The 18,596-nt window shown below is 43.4% G+C and overlaps 8 non-coding genes across 8 annotated transcripts; all 8 read left to right on the forward strand.

Annotated features, from left to right (window-relative positions):
• Positions 1–1,667: 1,667 nt before the first annotated feature.
• Positions 1,668–1,739, forward strand: trnae-cuc (transfer RNA glutamic acid (anticodon CUC)). The gene has a single exon. It is a non-coding gene; the product is annotated as a tRNA-Glu (tRNA).
• Positions 1,740–3,460: 1,721 nt separating this feature from the next.
• Positions 3,461–3,532, forward strand: trnae-cuc (transfer RNA glutamic acid (anticodon CUC)). Its single transcript has one exon. It is a non-coding gene; the product is annotated as a tRNA-Glu (tRNA).
• Positions 3,533–5,253: 1,721 nt separating this feature from the next.
• Positions 5,254–5,325, forward strand: trnae-cuc (transfer RNA glutamic acid (anticodon CUC)). The gene has a single exon. It is a non-coding gene; the product is annotated as a tRNA-Glu (tRNA).
• A 3,514-nt stretch (positions 5,326–8,839) lies between these two features.
• On the forward strand, positions 8,840–8,911 carry trnae-cuc (transfer RNA glutamic acid (anticodon CUC)). The gene has a single exon. It is a non-coding gene; the product is annotated as a tRNA-Glu (tRNA).
• Positions 8,912–10,632: 1,721 nt separating this feature from the next.
• On the forward strand, positions 10,633–10,704 carry trnae-cuc (transfer RNA glutamic acid (anticodon CUC)). Its single transcript has one exon. It is a non-coding gene; the product is annotated as a tRNA-Glu (tRNA).
• A 2,385-nt stretch (positions 10,705–13,089) lies between these two features.
• Positions 13,090–13,162, forward strand: trnae-cuc (transfer RNA glutamic acid (anticodon CUC)). Its single transcript has one exon. It is a non-coding gene; the product is annotated as a tRNA-Glu (tRNA).
• Positions 13,163–14,883: 1,721 nt separating this feature from the next.
• On the forward strand, positions 14,884–14,955 carry trnae-cuc (transfer RNA glutamic acid (anticodon CUC)). Its single transcript has one exon. It is a non-coding gene; the product is annotated as a tRNA-Glu (tRNA).
• A 2,368-nt stretch (positions 14,956–17,323) lies between these two features.
• trnae-cuc (transfer RNA glutamic acid (anticodon CUC)) lies at positions 17,324–17,395 on the forward strand. Its single transcript has one exon. It is a non-coding gene; the product is annotated as a tRNA-Glu (tRNA).
• Positions 17,396–18,596: the final 1,201 nt, after the last annotated feature.

The raw sequence follows: 18,596 nt of genomic DNA on the forward strand, positions 1-18,596 counted from the left end.
CCAATGAAAAGACTGCAATGTCAATTTAATCAAGCCCTGTCACAGATTTAACAGGACGTTGGTATGGAAGTAGTCATCCTATGCGCATCACTGAATTTGTGTTAATACTTTACAACCAGCAGATTTAGTCATTCTCTTTAGAGAAAGGCTCAATAAACTCTTCCCAGCAGCTCTAGAACCATTGTGGCTTGGCAGTTTTAAAAACTAAAAGAATGATCAAGTTTTTTTGATACTTTGATGTGTGCTTAATAATCCTTTGAGCAGCAAAAAGGAGTTCCATTTGTCATCAAATGACATGGGCTGATTCATCCACGGATGATATGGAAGACAAGGAATTGTATGGTCAGTTGCCGGACAAAATGTTTTTGTCAACGGGCTTGGAGCATTTGGCGATGTGGAAGGTGCTGGCCGTCTGTGGATTCTTGGATTGAGTTTGAGGGAGGCCTGTTTTTTTTCTGTGGTACGGCACTGGGGAATCTCATCTTCCCCACTCGCTTGGTAAACTTGTGATGCCCATCAGATACAAGAGAGTTGGTTGAAGAGTGGTTGAAGAGGTTGTTAAGATTGACAAAGCACTCTGAGCAGAAGTAGAGATGGCAAAGTACATTTGAAAGCTTTCCCCAGTTCGAATCGTCTGAATGCATTGGCCGGGAATCGAACACGGGTCAACTGCTTGGCAAGCAGTTATGCTCTCCACTATAGCACCAATGCCCTGACAGAGACTTTCATCAGACAACAAGTCAAAACAACTTCGGTTGGTTTGTTAAGTTTGGGGACATGTAAATTCAAACTGCAATGGTACTATTCGCCATCACGGACAGATGCCCACGTTGTTGGAAAGAATGAATTGATAAATGAGCAATTACTTCTGTAATGACAAGGAAACTCTAAGCACCACCTGAGACACAGCCCCCGTACCAACTGTGGCCGCCAGCCTGTGTACAACTCTTGTTTCACAGGTACCGAAAAAGACCCTCCAAGGACTTCAGGAAGCTGATGCAACGGAACGAGAGTGCTACGAAGGTCAATTGCTTGACAAGTGGCTGTAGTATGCCCTCTACTATAAGACTACTGCCGTGACATGCCCCAACAATTTCAGCAGGCATAAAAAGCTATTTGGGAGTTTTAAATGCTTCGGTTCAATTCCTTAAAGTCAGATGTCCCTTTTCCATCACTGATCCGTTCCATATATTGCTCACCTAAGATCATTCTTTTAAAGGGTGTCTGTACATACCTCGTCCGTTTGACTACACATAGCCCCCTGCAAAATGGACAACGAGGCACAAGAGACAACACCCATAGTTCACAAAAATCAAAGGCTCCCTGGTGGTCTGGTGGCTAGGATTTGGTGTTTCCACTGTTGTGACGTAGGTCAGGAGTGTTTTATTTCTTTTGTCATCTATCCACTTATTTTCTTGCAGGGTTATGACACACTTGCTCTTACTCAGGAATCTTTCTATTTCTCCCTGAAGTAAGGGAGAAGTCAAAAGCGTGAAACTTGTGCTTGCTTGGATTTATTCTCCAGATGCACAGAATTACTTTCATTTAAGACTAAAATGTTCCCAACTTCAGCACGTATTCAATGCAATGCACAATGCCAATTTTTTTGTCAGTTAGGAAGAGTTTACTGCAGATTTGCAATCGGTACTGTTGACTAGGCATTCGGGTCCCTGATGGTCTAGTGGCTAGGATTCGGCGCTCTCACCGCCGCGGCCTGGGTTCGATTCCCAGTCAGGGAATCAGAGTTTTGAAACTCTGACTAACTAGTGTAAACCTAAGACGCGTGTGTTGTTGTTTTCCAATGACAAGACTGCAATGTCAATTTAATCAAGCCCTGTCACAGATTTAACAGGACGTTGGTATGGAAGTAGTCATCCTATGCGCATCACTGAATTTGTGTTAATACTTTACAACCAGCAGATTTAGTCATTCTCTTTAGAGAAAGCCTCAATAAACTCTTCCCAGCAGCTCTAGAACCATTGTGGCTTGGCAGTTTTAAAAACTAAAAGAATGATCAAGTTTTTTTGATACTTTGATGTGTGCTTAATAACACTTTGAGCAGCAAAAAGGAGTTCCATTTGTCATCAAATGACATGGGCTGATTCATCCACGGATGATATGGAAGACAAGGAATTGTATGGTCAGTTGCCGGACAAAATGTTTTTGTCAACGGGCTTGGAGCATTTGGCGATGTGGAAGGTGCTGGCCGTCCGTGGATTCTTGGATTGAGTTTGAGGGAGGCCTGTTTTTTTTCTGTGGTACGGCACTGGGGAATCTCATCTTCCCCACTCGCTTGGTAAACTTGTGATGCCCATCAGATACAAGATTTGATTTCATGGTTGAAGAGTTTGTTAAGCTTGACAAAGCACTCTGAGCAGACGTAGAGATGGCAAAGTAGATTTGAAAGCTTTCCCCAGTTCGAATCGTCTGAATGCATTGGCCGGGAATCGAACACGGGTCAACTGCTTGGCAAGCAGTTATGCTCTCCACTATAGCACCAATGCCCTGACAGAGACTTTCATCAGACAACAAGTCAAAACAACTTCGGTTGGTTTGTTAAGTTTGGGGACATGTAAATTCAAACTGCAATGGTACTATTCGCCATCACGGACAGATGCCTACGTTGTTGGAAAGAATGAATTGATAAATGAGCAATTGCTTCTGTAATGACAAGGAAACTCTAAGCACCACCTGAGACACAGCCCCCGTGCCAACTGTGGCCGCCAGCCTGTGTACAACTCTTGTTTCACAGGTACCGAAAAAGACCCTCCAAGGACTTCAGGAAGCTGACGCAACGGAACGAGAGTGCTACGAAGGTCAATTGCTTGACAAGTGGCTGTAGTATGCCCTCCACTATAAGACTACTACCGTGACATGCCCCAACAATTTCAGCAGGCATAAAAAGCTATTTGGGAGTTTTAAATGCTTCGGTTCAATTCCTTAAAGTCAGATGTCCCTTTTCCATCACTGATCCGTTCCATATATTGCTCACCTAAGATCATTCTTTTAAAGGGTGTCTGTACATACCTCGTCCGTTTGACTACACATAGCCCCCTGCAAAATGGACAACGAGGCACAAGAGACAACACCCATAGTTCACAAAAATCAAAGGCTCCCTGGTGGTCTGGTGGCTAGGATTTGGTGTTTCCACTGTTGTGACGTAGGTCAGGAGTGTTTTATTTCTTTTGTCATCTATCCACTTATTTTCTTGCAGGGTTATGACACACTCGCTCTTACTCAGGAATCTTTCTATTTCTCCCTGAAATAAGAGAGAAGTCAAAAGCGTGAAACTTGTGCTTGCTTGGATTTATTCTCCAGATGCACAGAATTACTTTCATTTAAGACTAAAATGTTCCCAACTTCAGCACGTATTCAATGCAATGCACAATGCCAATTTTTTTGTCAGTTAGGAAGAGTTTACTGCAGATTTGCAATCGGTACTGTTGACTAGGCATTCGGGTCCCTGATGGTCTAGTGGCTAGGATTCGGCGCTCTCACCACCGCGGCCTGGGTTCGATTCCCAGTCAGGGAATGAGACTTTTGAAACTCTGACTAACTAGTGTAAACCTAAGACGCGTGTGTTGTTGTTTTCCAATGAAAAGACTGCAATGTCAATTTAATCAAGCCCTGTCACAGATTTAACAGGACGTTGGTATGGAAGTAGTCATCCTATGCGCATCACTGAATTTGTGTTAATACTTTACAACCAGCAGATTTAGTCATTCTCTTTAGAGAAAGGCTCAATAAACTCTTCCCAGCAGCTCTAGAACCATTGTGGCTTGGCAGTTTTAAAAACTAAAAGAATGATCAAGTTTTTTTGATACTTTGATGTGTGCTTAATAACACTTTGAGCAGCAAATAGGAGTTCCATTTGTCATCAAATGACATGGGCTGATTCATCCACGGATGATATGGAAGACAAGGAATTGTATGGTCAGTTGCCGGACAAAATGTTTTTGTCAACGGGCTTGGAGCATTTGGCTATGTGGAAGGTGCTGGCCGTCCGTGGATTCTTGGATTGAGTTTGAGGGAGGCCTGTTTTTTTTCTGTGGTACGGCACTGGGGAATCTCATCTTCCCCACTCGCTTGGTAAACTTGTGATGCCCATCAGATACAAGATTTGATTTCATGGTTGAAGAGTTTGTTAAGCTTGACAAAGCACTCTGAGCAGACGTAGAGATGGCAAAGTAGATTTGAAAGCTTTCCCCAGTTCGATTCGTCTGAATGCATTGTCCGGGAATCGAACACGTGTCACCTGCTTGGCAAGCAGTTATGCTCTCCACTATAGCACCAATGCCCTGACAGAGACTTTCATCAGACAACAAGTCAAAACAACTTCGGTTGGTTTGTTAAGTTTGGGGACATGTAAATTCAAACTGCAATGGTACTATTCGCCATCACGGACAGATGCCTACGTTGTTGGAAAGAATGAATTGATAAATGAGCAATTGCTTCTGTAATGACAAGGAAACTCTAAGCACCACCTGAGACACAGCCCCCGTGCCAACTGTGGCCGCCAGCCTGTGTACAACTCTTGTTTCACAGGTACCGAAAAAGACCCTCCAAGGACTTCAGGAAGCTGACGCAACGGAACGAGAGTGCTACGAAGGTCAATTGCTTGACAAGTGGCTGTAGTATGCCCTCTACTATAAGACTACTGCCGTGACATGCCCCAACAATTTCAGCAGGCATAAAAAGCTATTTGGGAGTTTTAAATGCTTCGGTTCAATTCCTTAAAGTCAGATGTCCCTTTTCCATCACTGATCCGTTCCATATATTGCTCACCTAAGATCATTCTTTTAAAGGGTGTCTGTACATACCTCGTCCGTTTGACTACACATAGCCCCCTGCAAAATGGACAACGAGGCACAAGAGACAACACCCATAGTTCACAAAAATCAAAGGCTCCCTGGTGGTCTGGTGGCTAGGAGTTGGTGTTTCCACTGTTGTGACGTAGGTCAGGAGTGTTTTATTTCTTTTGTCATCTATCCACTTATTTTCTTGCAGGGTTATGACACACTCGCTCTTACTCAGGAATCTTTCTATTTCTCCCTGAAATAAGAGAGAAGTCAAAAGCGTGAAACTTGTGCTTGCTTCGATTTATTCTCCAGATGCACAGAATTACTTTCATTTAAGACTAAAATGTTCCCAACTTCAGCACGTATTCAATGCAATGCACAATGCCAATTTTTTTGTCAGTTAGGAAGAGTTTACTGCAGATTTGCAATCGGTACTGTTGACTAGGCATTCGGGTCCCTGATGGTCTAGTGGCTAGGATTCGGCGCTCTCACCGCCGCGGCCTGGGTTCGATTCCCAGTCAGGGAATGAGAGTTTTGAAACTCTGACTAACTAGTGTAAACCTAAGACGCGTGTGTTGTTGTTTTCCAATGATAAGACTGCAATGTCAATTTAATCAAGCCCTGTCACAGATTTAACAGGACGTTGGTATGGAAGTAGTCATCCTATGCGCATCACTGAATTTGTGTTAATACTTTACAACCAGCAGATTTAGTCATTCTCTTTAGAGAAAGGCTCAATAAACTCTTCCCAGCAGCTCTAGAATCATTGTGGCTTGGCAGTTTTAAAAACTAAAAGAATGATCAAGTTTTTTTGATACTTTGATGTGTGCTTAATAACACTTTGAGCAGCAAATAGGAATTCCATTTGTCATCAAATGACATGGGCTGATTCATCCACGGATGATATGGAAGACAAGGAATTGTATGGTCAGTTGTCGGACAAAACGTTTTTGTCCACGGGCTTGGAGCATTTGGCGATGTGGAAGGTGCTGGCCGTCTGTGGATTCTTGGATTGAGTTTGAGGGAGGCCTGTTTTTTTTCTGTGGTACGGCACTGGGGAATCTCATCTTCCCCACTCGCTTGGTAAACTTGTGATGCCCATCAGATACAAGATATGATTTCATGGTTGAAGAGTTTGTTAAGCTTGACAAAGCACTCTGAGCAGACGTAGAGATGGCAAAGTACATTTGAAAGCTTTCCCCAGTTCGAATCGTCTGAATGCATTGGCCGGGAATCAAACACGGGTCAACTGCTTGGCAAGCAGTTATGCTCTCCACTATAGCACCAATGCCCTGACAGAGACTTTCATCAGACAACAAGTCAAAACAACTTCGGTTGGTTTGTTAAGTTTGGGGACATGTAAATTCAAACTGCAATGGTACTATTCGCCATCACGGACAGATGCCTACGTTGTTGGAAAGAATGAATTGATAAATGAGCAATTGCTTCTGTAATGACAAGGAAACTCTAAGCACCACCTGAGACACAGCCCCCGTGCCAACTGTGGCCGCCAGCCTGTGTACAACTCTTGTTTCACAGGTACCGAAAAAGACCCTCCAAGGACTTCAGGAAGCTGACGCAACGGAACGAGAGTGCTACGAAGGTCAATTGCTTGACAAGTGGCTGTAGTATGCCCTCCACTATAAGACTACTGCCGTGACATGCCCCAACAATTTCAGCAGGCATAAAAAGCTATTTGGGAGTTTTAAATGCTTCGGTTCAATTCCTTAAAGTCAGATGTCCCTTTTCCATCACTGATCCGTTCCATATATTGCTCACCTAAGATCATTCTTTTAAAGGGTGTCTGTACATACCTCGTCCGTTTGACTACACATAGCCCCCTGCAAAATGGACAACGAGGCACAAGAGACAACACCCATAGTTCACAAAAATCAAAGGCTCCCTGGTGGTCTGGTGGCTAGGATTTGGTGTTTCCACTGTTGTGACGTAGGTCAGGAGTGTTTTATTTCTTTTGTCATCTATCCACTTATTTTCTTGCAGGGTTATGACACACTCGCTCTTACTCAGGAATCTTTCTATTTCTCCCTGAAATAAGAGAGAAGTCAAAAGCGTGAAACTTGTGCTTGCTTGGATTTATTCTCCAGATGCACAGAATTACTTTCATTTAAGACTAAAATGTTCCCAACTTCAGCACGTATTCAATGCAATGCACAATGCCAATTTTTTTGTCAGTTAGGAAGAGTTTACTGCAGATTTGCAATCGGTACTGTTGACTGGGCATTCGGGTCCCTGATGGTCTAGTGGCTAGGATTCAGCGCTCTCACCGCCGCGGCCTGGATTCGATTCCCAGTCAGGGAATGAGAGTTTTGAAACTCTGACTAACTAGTGTAAACCTAAGACGCGTGTGTTGTTGTTTTCCAATGACAAGACTGCAATGTCAATTTAATCAAGCCCTGTCACAGATTTAACAGGACGTTGGTATGGAAGTAGTCATCCTATGCGCATCACTGAATTTGTGTTAATACTTTACAACCAGCAGATTTAGTCATTCTCTTTAGAGAAAGGCTCAATAAACTCTTCCCAGCAGCTCTAGAACCATTGTGGCTTGGCAGTTTTAAAAACTAAAAGAATGATCAAGTTTTTTTGATACTTTGATGTGTGCTTAATAACACTTTGAGCAGCAAATAGGAATTCCATTTGTCATCAAATGACATGGGCTGATTCATCCACGGATGATATGGAAGACAAGGAATTGTATGGTCAGTTGCCGGACAAAATGTTTTTGTCAACGGGCTTGGAGCATTTGGCGATGTTGAAGGTGCTGGCCGTCCGTGGATTCTTGGATTGAGTTTGAGGGAGGCCTGTTTTTTTTCTGTGGTACGGCACTGGGGAATCTCATCTTCCCCACTTGCTTGGTAAACTTGTGATGCCCATCAGATACAAGATTTGATTTCATGGTTGAAGAGTTTGTTAAGCTTGACAAAGCACTCTGAGCAGACGTAGAGATGGCAAAGTACATTTGAAAGCTTTCCCCAGTTTGAATCGTCTGAATGCATTGGCCGGGAATCGAACACGGGTCAACTGCTTGGCAAGCAGTTATGCTCTCCACTATAGCACCAATGCCCTGACAGAGACTTTCATCAGACAACAAGTCAAAACAACTTCGGTTGGTTTGTTAAGTTTGGGGACATGTAAATTCAAACTGCAATGGTACTATTCGCCATCACGGACAGATGCCTACGTTGTTGGAAAGAATGAATTGATAAATGAGCAATTACTTCTGTAATGACAAGGAAACTCTAAGCACCACCTGAGACACAGCCCCCGTGCCAACTGTGGCCGCCAGCCTGTGTACAACTCTTGTTTCACAGGTACCGAAAAAGACCCTCCAAGGACTTCAGGAAGCTGATGCAACGGAACGAGAGTGCTACGAAGGTCAATTGCTTGACAAGTGGCTGTAGTATGCCCTCTACTATAAGACTACTGCCGTGACATGCCCCAACAATTTCAGCAGGCATAAAAAGCTATTTGGGAGTTTTAAATGCTTCGGTTCAATTCCTTAAAGTCAGATGTCCCTTTTCCATCACTGATCCGTTCCATATATTGCTCACCTAAGATCATTCTTTTAAAGGGTGTCTGTACATACCTCGTCCGTTTGACTACACATAGCCCCCTGCAAAATGGACAACGAGGCACAAGAGACAACACCCATAGTTCACAAAAATCAAAGGCTCCCTGGTGGTCTGGTGGCTAGGATTTGGTGTTTCCACTGTTGTGACGTAGGTCAGGAGTGTTTTATTTCTTTTGTCATCTATCCACTTATTTTCTTGCAGGGTTATGACACACTCGCTCTTACTCAGGAATCTTTCTATTTCTCCCTGAAGTAAGAGAGAAGTCAAAAGCGTGAAACTTGTGCTTGCTTGGATTTATTCTCCAGATGCACAGAATTACTTTCATTTAAGACTAAAATGTTCCCAACTTCAGCACGTATTCAATGCAATGCACAATGCCAATTTTTTTGTCAGTTAGGAAGAGTTTACTGCAGATTTGCAATCGGTACTGTTGACTAGGCGTTCGGGTCCCTGATGGTCTAGTGGCTAGGATTCGGCGCTCTCACCGCCGCGGCCTGGGTTCGATTCCCAGTCAGGGAATGAGAGTTTTGAAACTCTGACTAACTAGTGTAAACCTAAGACGCGTGTGTTGTTGTTTTCCAATGACAAGACTGCAATGTCAATTTAATCAAGCCCTGTCACAGATTTAACAGGACGTTGGTATGGAAGTAGTCATCCTATGCGCATCACTGAATTTGTGTTAATACTTTACAACCAGCAGATTTAGTCATTCTCTTTAGAGAAAGGCTCAATAAACTCTTCCCAGCAGCTCTAGAACCATTGTGGCTTGGCAGTTTTAAAAACTAAAAGAATGATCAAGTTTTTTTGATACTTTGATGTGTGCTTAATAACACTTTGAGCAGCAAATAGGAATTCCATTTGTCATCAAATGACATGGGCTGATTCATCCACGGATGATATGGAAGACAAGGAATTGTATGGTCAGTTGCCGGACAAAATGTTTTTGTCAACGGGCTTGGAGCATTTGGCGATGTGGAAGGTGCTGGCCGTCCGTGGATTCTTGGATTGAGTTTGAGGGAGGCCTGTTTTTTTTCTGTGGTACGGCACTGGGGAATCTCATCTTCCCCACTCGCTTGGTAAACTTGTGATGCCCATCAGATACAAGATTTGATTTCATGGTTGAAGAGTTTGTTAAGCTTGACAAAGCACTCTGAGCAGACGTAGAGATGGCAAAGTACATTTGAAAGCTTTCCCCAGTTTGAATCGTCTGAATGCATTGGCCGGGAATCGAACACGGGTCAACTGCTTGGCAAGCAGTTATGCTCTCCACTATAGCACCAATGCCCTGACAGAGACTTTCATCAGACAACAAGTCAAAACAACTTCGGTTGGTTTGTTAAGTTTGGGGACATGTAAATTCAAACTGCAATGGTACTATTCGCCATCACGGACAGATGCCTACGTTGTTGGAAAGAATGAATTGATAAATGAGCAATTACTTCTGTAATGACAAGGAAACTCTAAGCACCACCTGAGACACAGCCCCCGTGCCAACTGTGGCCGCCAGCCTGTGTACAACTCTTGTTTCACAGGTACCAAAAAAGACCCTCCAAGGACTTCAGGAAGCTGATGCAACGGAACGAGAGTGCTACGAAGGTCAATTGCTTGACAAGTGGCTGTAGTATGCCCTCTACTATAAGACTACTGCCGTGACATGCCCCAACAATTTCAGCAGGCATAAAAAGCTATTTGGGAGTTTTAAATGCTTCGGTTCAATTCCTTAAAGTCAGATGTCCCTTTTCCATCACTGATCCGTTCCATATATTGCTCACCTAAGATCATTCTTTTAAAGGGTGTCTGTACATACCTCGTCCGTTTGACTACACATAGCCCCCTGCAAAATGGACAACGAGGCACAAGAGACAACACCCATAGTTCACAAAAATCAAAGGCTCCCTGGTGGTCTGGTGGCTAGGATTTGGTGTTTCCACTGTTGTGACGTAGGTCAGGAGTGTTTTATTTCTTTTGTCATCTATCCACTTATTTTCTTGCAGGGTTATGACACACTCGCTCTTACTCAGGAATCTTTCTATTTCTCCCTGAAGTAAGAGAGAAGTCAAAAGCGTGAAACTTGTGCTTGCTTGGATTTATTCTCCAGATGCACAGAATTACTTTCATTTAAGACTAAAATGTTCCCAACTTCAGCACGTATTCAATGCAATGCACAATGCCAATTTTTTTGTCAGTTAGGAAGAGTTTACTGCAGATTTGCAATCGGTACTGTTGACTAGGCGTTCGGGTCCCTGATGGTCTAGTGGCTAGGATTCGGCGCTCTCACCGCCGCGGCCTGGGTTCGATTCCCAGTCAGGGAATGAGAGTTTTGAAACTCTGACTAACTAGTGTAAACCTAAGACGCGTGTGTTGTTGTTTTCCAATGACAAGACTGCAATGTCAATTTAATCAAGCCCTGTCACAGATTTAACAGGACGTTGGTATGGAAGTAGTCATCCTATGCGCATCACTGAATTTGTGTTAATACTTTACAACCAGCAGATTTAGTCATTCTCTTTAGAGAAAGGCTCAATAAACTCTTCCCAGCAGCTCTAGAACCATTGTGGCTTGGCAGTTTTAAAAACTAAAAGAATGATCAAGTTTTTTTGATACTTTGATGTGTGCTTAATAACACTTTGAGCAGCAAATAGGAATTCCATTTGTCATCAAATGACATGGCCTGATTCATCCACGGATGATATGGAAGAGAAGGAATTGTATGGTCAGTTGCCGGACAAAATGTTTTTGTCAAAGGGCTTGGAGCATTTGGCGATGTGGAAGGTGCTGGCCGTCTGTGGATTCTTGGATTGAGTTTGAGGGAGGCCTGTTGTTTTTCTGTGGTACGGCACTGGGGAATCTCATCTTCCCCACTCGCTTGGTAAACTTGTTATGCCCATCAGATACAAGATATGATTTCATGGTTGAAGAGTTTGTTAAGCTTGACAAAGCACTCTGAGCAGACGTAGAGATGGCAAAGTAGATTTGAAAGCTTTCCCCAGTTCGAATCGTCTGAATGCATTGGCCGGGAATCGAACACGGGTCAACTGCTTGGCAAGCAGTTATGCTCTCCACTATAGCACTAATGCCCTGACAGAGACTTTCATCAGACAACAAGTCAAAACAACTTCGGTTGGTTTGTTAAGTTTGGGGACATGTAAATTCAAACTGCAATGGTACTATTCGCCATCACGGACAGATGCCTACGTTGTTGGAAAGAATGAATTGATAAATGAGTATCAAGTATCAAGTTTTTTTGATACTTTGATGTTTGCTTAATAACACTTTGAGCAGCAAATAGGAATTCCATTTGTCATCAAATGACATGGGGTGATTCATCCACGGATGAATATCTTGGACGGATGATATGGAAGACGAGGAATTGTATGGTCAGTTGCCGGACAAAATGTTTTTGTCAACGGGCTTGGAGCATTTGGCGATGTGGAAGGTGCTGGCCGTCCGTGGATTCTTGGATTGAGTTTGAGGGAGGCCTGTTTTTTTTCTTTGGTACGGCACTGGGGAATCTCATCTTCCCCACTCGCTTGGTAAACTTGTGATGCCCATCAGATACAAGATATGATTTCATGGTTGAAGAGTTTGTTAAGCTTGACAAAGCACTCTGAGCAGACGTAGAGATGGCAAAGTACATTTGAAAGCTTTCCCCAGTTCGAATCGTCTGAATGCATTGGCCGGGAATCGAACACGGGTCAACTGCTTGGCAAGCAGTTATGCTCTCCACTATAGCACCAATGCCCTGACAGAGACTTTCATCAGACAACAAGTCAAAACAACTTCGGTTGGTTTGTTAAGTTTGGGGACATGTAAATTCAAACTGCAATGGTACTATTCGCCATCACGGACAGATGCCTACGTTGTTGGAAAGAATGAATTGATAAATGAGCAATTACTTCTGTAATGACAAGGAAACTCTAAGCACCACCTGAGACACAGCCCCCGTGCCAACTGTGGCCGCCAGCCTGTGTACAACTCTTGTTTCACAGGTACCGAAAAAGACCCTCCAAGGACTTCAGGAAGCTGACGCAACGGAACGAGAGTGCTACGAAGGTCAATTGCTTGACAAGTGGCTGTAGTATGCCCTCCACTATAAGACTACTGCCGTGACATGCCCCAACAATTTCAGCAGGCATAAAAAGCTATTTGGGAGTTTTAAATGCTTCGGTTCAATTCCTTAAAGTCAGATGTCCCTTTTCCATCACTGATCCGTTCCATATATTGCTCACCTAAGATCATTCTTTTAAAGGGTGTCTGTACATACCTCGTCCGTTTGACTACACATAGCCCCCTGCAAAATGGACAACGAGGCACAAGAGACAACACCCATAGTTCACAAAAATCAAAGGCTCCCTGGTGGTCTGGTGGCTAGGATTTGGTGTTTCCACTGTTGTGACGTAGGTCAGGAGTGTTTTATTTCTTTTGTCATCTATCCACTTATTTTCTTGCAGGGTTATGACACACTCGCTCTTACTCAGGAATCTTTCTATTTCTCCCTGAAATAAGAGAGAAGTCAAAAGCGTGAAACTTGTGCTTGATTGGATTTATTCTCCAGATGCACAGAATTACTTTCATTTAAGACTAAAATGTTCCCAACTTCAGCACGTATTCAATGCAATGCACAATGCCAATTTTTTTGTCAGTTAGGAAGAGTTTACTGCAGATTTGCAATCGGTACTGTTGACTAGGCGTTCGGGTCCCCTGATGGTCTAGTGGCTAGGATTCGGCGCTCTCACCGCCGCGGCCTGGGTTCGATTCCCAGTCAGGGAATGAGAGTTTTGAAACTCTGACTAACTAGTGTAAACCTAAGACGCGTGTGTTGTTGTTTTCCAATGACAAGACTGCAATGTCAATTTAATCAAGCCCTGTCACAGATTTAACAGGACGTTGGTATGGAAGTAGTCATCCTATGCGCATCACTGAATTTGTGTTAATACTTTACAACCAGCAGATTTAGTCATTCTCTTTAGAGAAAGGCTCAATAAACTCTTCCCAGCAGCTCTAGAACCATTGTGGCTTGGCAGTTTTAAAAACTAAAAGAATGATCAAGTTTTTTTGATACTTTGATGTGTGCTTAATAACACTTTGAGCAGCAAATAGGAATTCCATTTGTCATCAAATGACATGGCCTGATTCATCCACGGATGATATGGAAGACAAGGAATTGTATGGTCAGTTGCCGGACAAAATGTTTTTGTCAACGGGCTTGGAGCATTTGGCGATGTGGAAGGTGCTGGCCGTCCGTGGATTCTTGGATTGAGTTTGAGGGAGGCCTGTTTTTTTTCTGTGGTACGGCACTGGGGAATCTCATCTTCCCCACTCGCTTGGTAAACTTGTGATGCCCATCAGATACAAGATATGATTTCATGGTTGAATAGTTTGTTAAGCTTGACAAAGCACTCTGAGCAGACGTAGAGATGGCAAAGTACATTTGAAAGCTTTCCCCAGTTCGAATTGTCTGAATGCATTTGCCAGGAATCGAACAAGGGTCAACTGCTTGGCAAGCAGTTATGCTCTCCACTATAGCACCAATGCCCTGACAGAGACTTTCATCAGACAACAAGTCAAAACAACTTCGGTTGGTTTGTTAAGTTTGGGGACATGTAAATTCAAACTGCAATGGTACTATTCGCCATCACGGACAGATGCCTACGTTGTTGGAAAGAATGAATTGATAAATGAGCAATTACTTCTGTAATGACAAGGAAACTCTAAGCACCACCTGAGACACAGCCCCCGTGCCAACTGTGGCCGCCAGCCTGTGTACAACTCTTGTTTCACAGGTACCGAAAAAGACCCTCCAAGGACTTCAGGAAGCTGATGCAACGGAACGAGAGTGCTACGAAGGTCAATTGCTTGACAAGTGGCTGTAGTATGCCCTCTACTATAAGACTACTGCCGTGACATGCCCCAACAATTTCAGCAGGCATAAAAAGCTATTTGGGAGTTTTAAATGCTTCGGTTCAATTCCTTAAAGTCAGATGTCCCTTTTCCATCACTGATCCGTTCCATATATTGCTCACCTAAGATCATTCTTTTAAAGGGTGTCTGTACATACCTCGTCCGTTTGACTACACATAGCCCCCTGCAAAATGGACAACGAGGCACAAGAGACAACACCCATAGTTCACAAAAATCAAAGGCTCCCTGGTGGTCTGGTGGCTAGGATTTGGTGTTTCCACTGTTGTGACGTAGGTCAGGAGTGTTTTATTTCTTTTGTCATCTATCCACTTATTTTCTTGCTGGGTTATGACACACTCGCTCTTACTCAGGAATCTTTCTATTTCTCCCTGAAATAAGAGAGAAGTCAAAAGCGTGAAACTTGTGCTTGCTTGGATTTATTCTCCAGATGCACAGAATTACTTTCATTTAAGACTAAAATGTTCCCAACTTCAGCACGTATTCAATGCAATGCACAATGCCAATTTTTTTGTCAGTTAGGAAGAGTTTACTGCAGATTTGCAATCGGTACTGTTGACTAGGCATTTGGGTCCCTGATGGTCTAGTGGCTAGGATTCGGCGCTCTCACCGCCGCGGCCTGGGTTCGATTCCCAGTCAGGGAATGATAGTTTTGAAACTCTGACTAACTAGTGTAAACCTAAGACGCGTGTGTTGTTGTTTTCCAATGACAAGACTGCAATGTCAATTTAATCAAGCCCTGTCACAGATTTAACAGGACGTTGGTATGGAAGTAGTCATCCTATGCGCATCACTGAATTTGTGTTAATACTTTACAACCAGCAGATTTAGTCATTCTCTTTAGAGAAAGGCTCAATAAACTCTTCCCAGCAGCTCTAGAACCATTGTGGCTTGGCAGTTTTAAAAACTAAAAGAATGATCAAGTTTTTTTGATACTTTGATGTGTGCTTAATAATCCTTTGAGCAGCAAAAAGGAGTTCCATTTGTCATCAAATGACATGGGCTGATTCATCCACGGATGATATGGAAGACAAGGAATTGTATGGTCAGTTGCCGGACAAAATGTTTTTGTCAACGGGCTTGGAGCATTTGGCAATGTTGAAGGTGCTGGCCGTCCGTGGATTCTTGGATTGAGTTTGAGGGAGGCCTGTTTTTTTTCTTTGGTACGGCACTGGGGAATCTCATCTTCCCCACTCGCTTGGTAAACTTGTGATGCCCATCAGATACAAGATTTGATTTCATGGTTGAAGAGTTTGTTAAGCTTGACAAAGCACTCTGAGCAGACGTAGAGATGGCAAAGTAGATTTGAAAGCTTTCCCCAGTTCGAATTGTCTGAATGCATTGGCCGGGAATCGAACACGGGTCAACTGCTTGGCAAGCAGTTATGCTCTCCACTATAGCACCAATGCCCTGACAGAGACTTTCATCAGACAACAAGTCAAAACAACTTCGGTTGGTTTGTTAAGTTTGGGGACATGTAAATTCAAACTGCAATGGTACTATTCGCCATCACGGACAGATGCCTACGTTGTTGGAAAGAATGAATTGATAAATGAGTATCAAGTATCAAGTTTTTTTGATACTTTGATGTGTGCTTAATAACACTTTGAGCAGCAAATAGGAATTCCATTTGTCATCAAATGACATGGGGTGATTCATCCACGGATGATATGGAAGACGAGGAATTGTATGGTCAGTTGCCGGACAAAATGTTTTTGTCAACGGGCTTGGAGCATTTGGCGATGTGGAAGGTGCTGGCCGTCCGTGGATTCTTGGATTGAGTTTGAGGGAGGCCTGTTTTTTTTCTGTGGTACGGCACTGGGGAATCTCATCTTCCCCACTCGCTTGGTAAACTTGTGATGCCCATCAGATACAAGATATGATTTCATGGTTGAAGAGTTTGTTAAGCTTGACAAAGCACTCTGAGCAGACGTAGAGATGGCAAAGTACATTTGAAAGCTTTCCCCAGTTCGAATCGTCTGAATGCATTGGCCGGGAATCGAACACGGGTCAACTGCTTGGCAAGCAGTTATGCTCTCCACTATAGCACCAATGCCCTGACAGAGACTTTCATCAGACAACAAGTCAAAACAACTTCGGTTGGTTTGTTAAGTTTGGGGACATGTAAATTCAAACTGCAATGGTACTATTCGCCATCACGGACAGATGCCTACGTTGTTGGAAAGAATGAATTGATAAATGAGCAATTACTTCTGTAATGACAAGGAAACTCTAAGCACCACCTGAGACACAGCCCCCGTGCCAACTGTGGCCGCCAGCCTGTGTACAACTCTTGTTTCACAGGTACCGAAAAAGACCCTCCAAGGACTTCAGGAAGCTGACGCAACGGAACGAGAGTGCTACGAAGGTCAATTGCTTGACAAGTGGCTGTAGTATGCCCTCCACTATAAGACTACTGCCGTGACATGCCCCAACAATTTCAGCAGGCATAAAAAGCTATTTGGGAGTTTTAAATGCTTCGGTTCAATTCCTTAAAGTCAGATGTCCCTTTTCCATCACTGATCCGTTCCATATATTGCTCACCTAAGATCATTCTTTTAAAGGGTGTCTGTACATACCTCGTCCGTTTGACTACACATAGCCCCCTGCAAAATGGACAACGAGGCACAAGAGACAACACCCATAGTTCACAAAAATCAAAGGCTCCCTGGTGGTCTGGTGGCTAGGATTTGGTGTTTCCACTGTTGTGACGTAGGTCAGGAGTGTTTTATTTCTTTTGTCATCTATCCACTTATTTTCTTGCTGGGTTATGACACACTCGCTCTTACTCAGGAATCTTTCTATTTCTCCCTGAAGTAAGAGAGAAGTCAAAAGCGTGAAACTTGTGCTTGCTTGGATTTATTCTCCAGATGCACAGAATTACTTTAATTTAAGACTAAAATGTTCCCAACTTCAGCACGTATTCAATGCAATGCACAATGCCAATTTTTTTGTCAGTTAGGAAGAGTTTACTGCAGATTTGCAATCGGTACTGTTGACTAGGCGTTCGGGTCCCTGATGGTCTAGTGGCTAGGATTCGGCGCTCTCACCGCCGCGGCCTGGGTTCGATTCCTAGTCAGGGAATGAGAGTTTTGAAACTCTGACTAACTAGTGTAAACCTAAGACGCGTGTGTTGTTGTTTTCCAATGACAAGACTGCAATGTCAATTTAATCAAGCCCTGTCACAGATTTAACAGGACGTTGGTATGGAAGTAGTCATCCTATGCGCATCACTGAATTTGTGTTAATACTTTACAACCAGCAGATTTAGTCATTCTCTTTAGAGAAAGGCTCAATAAACTCTTCCCAGCAGCTCTAGAACCATTGTGGCTTGGCAGTTTTAAAAACTAAAAGAATGATCAAGTTTTTTTGATACTTTGATGTGTGCTTAATAATCCTTTGAGCAGCAAAAAGGAGTTCCATTTGTCATCAAATGACATGGGCTGATTCATCCACGGATGATATGGAAGACAAGGAATTGTATGGTCAGTTGCCGGACAAAATGTTTTTGTCAACGGGCTTGGAGCATTTGGCGATGTGGAAGGTGCTGGCCGTCCGTGGATTCTTGGATTGAGTTTGAGGGAGGCCTGTTTTTTTTCTTTGGTACGGCACTGGGGAATCTCATCTTCCCCACTCGCTTGGTAAACTTGTGATGCCCATCAGATACAAGAGAGTTGGTTGAAGAGTGGTTGAAGAGGTTTTCAAGCTTGACAAAGCACTCTGAGCAGACGTAGAGATGGCAAAGTAGATTTGAAAGCTTTCCCCAGTTCGAATCGTCTGAATGCATTGGCCGGGAATCGAACACGGGTCAACTGCTTGGCAAGCAGTTATGCTCTCCACTATAGCACCAATGCCCTGACAGAGACTTTCATCAGACAACAAGTCAAAACAACTTCGGTTGGTTTGTTAAGTTTGGGGACATGTAAATTCAAACTGCAATGGTACTATTCGCCATCACGGACAGATGCCTACGTTGTTGGAAAGAATGAATTGATAAATGAGTATCAAGTATCAAGTTTTTTTGATACTTTGATGTGTGCTTAATAACACTTTGAGCAGCAAATAGGAATTCCATTTGTCATCAAATGACATGGGGTGATTCATCCACGGATGATATGGAAGACGAGGAATTGTATGGTCAGTTGCCGGACAAAATGTTTTTGTCAACGGGCTTGGAGCATTTGGCGATGTGGAAGGTGCTGGCCGTCCGTGGATTCTTGGATTGAGTTTGAGGGAGGCCTGTTTTTTTTCTGTGGTACGGCACTGGGGAATCTCATCTTCCCCA

This window comes from Leuresthes tenuis, unplaced genomic scaffold (assembly GCF_036924035.1).
Source record: "Leuresthes tenuis unplaced genomic scaffold, fLeuTen1.0.hap1 SCAF_10, whole genome shotgun sequence".
Lineage (NCBI taxonomy): Eukaryota > Metazoa > Chordata > Actinopteri > Atheriniformes > Atherinopsidae > Leuresthes > Leuresthes tenuis.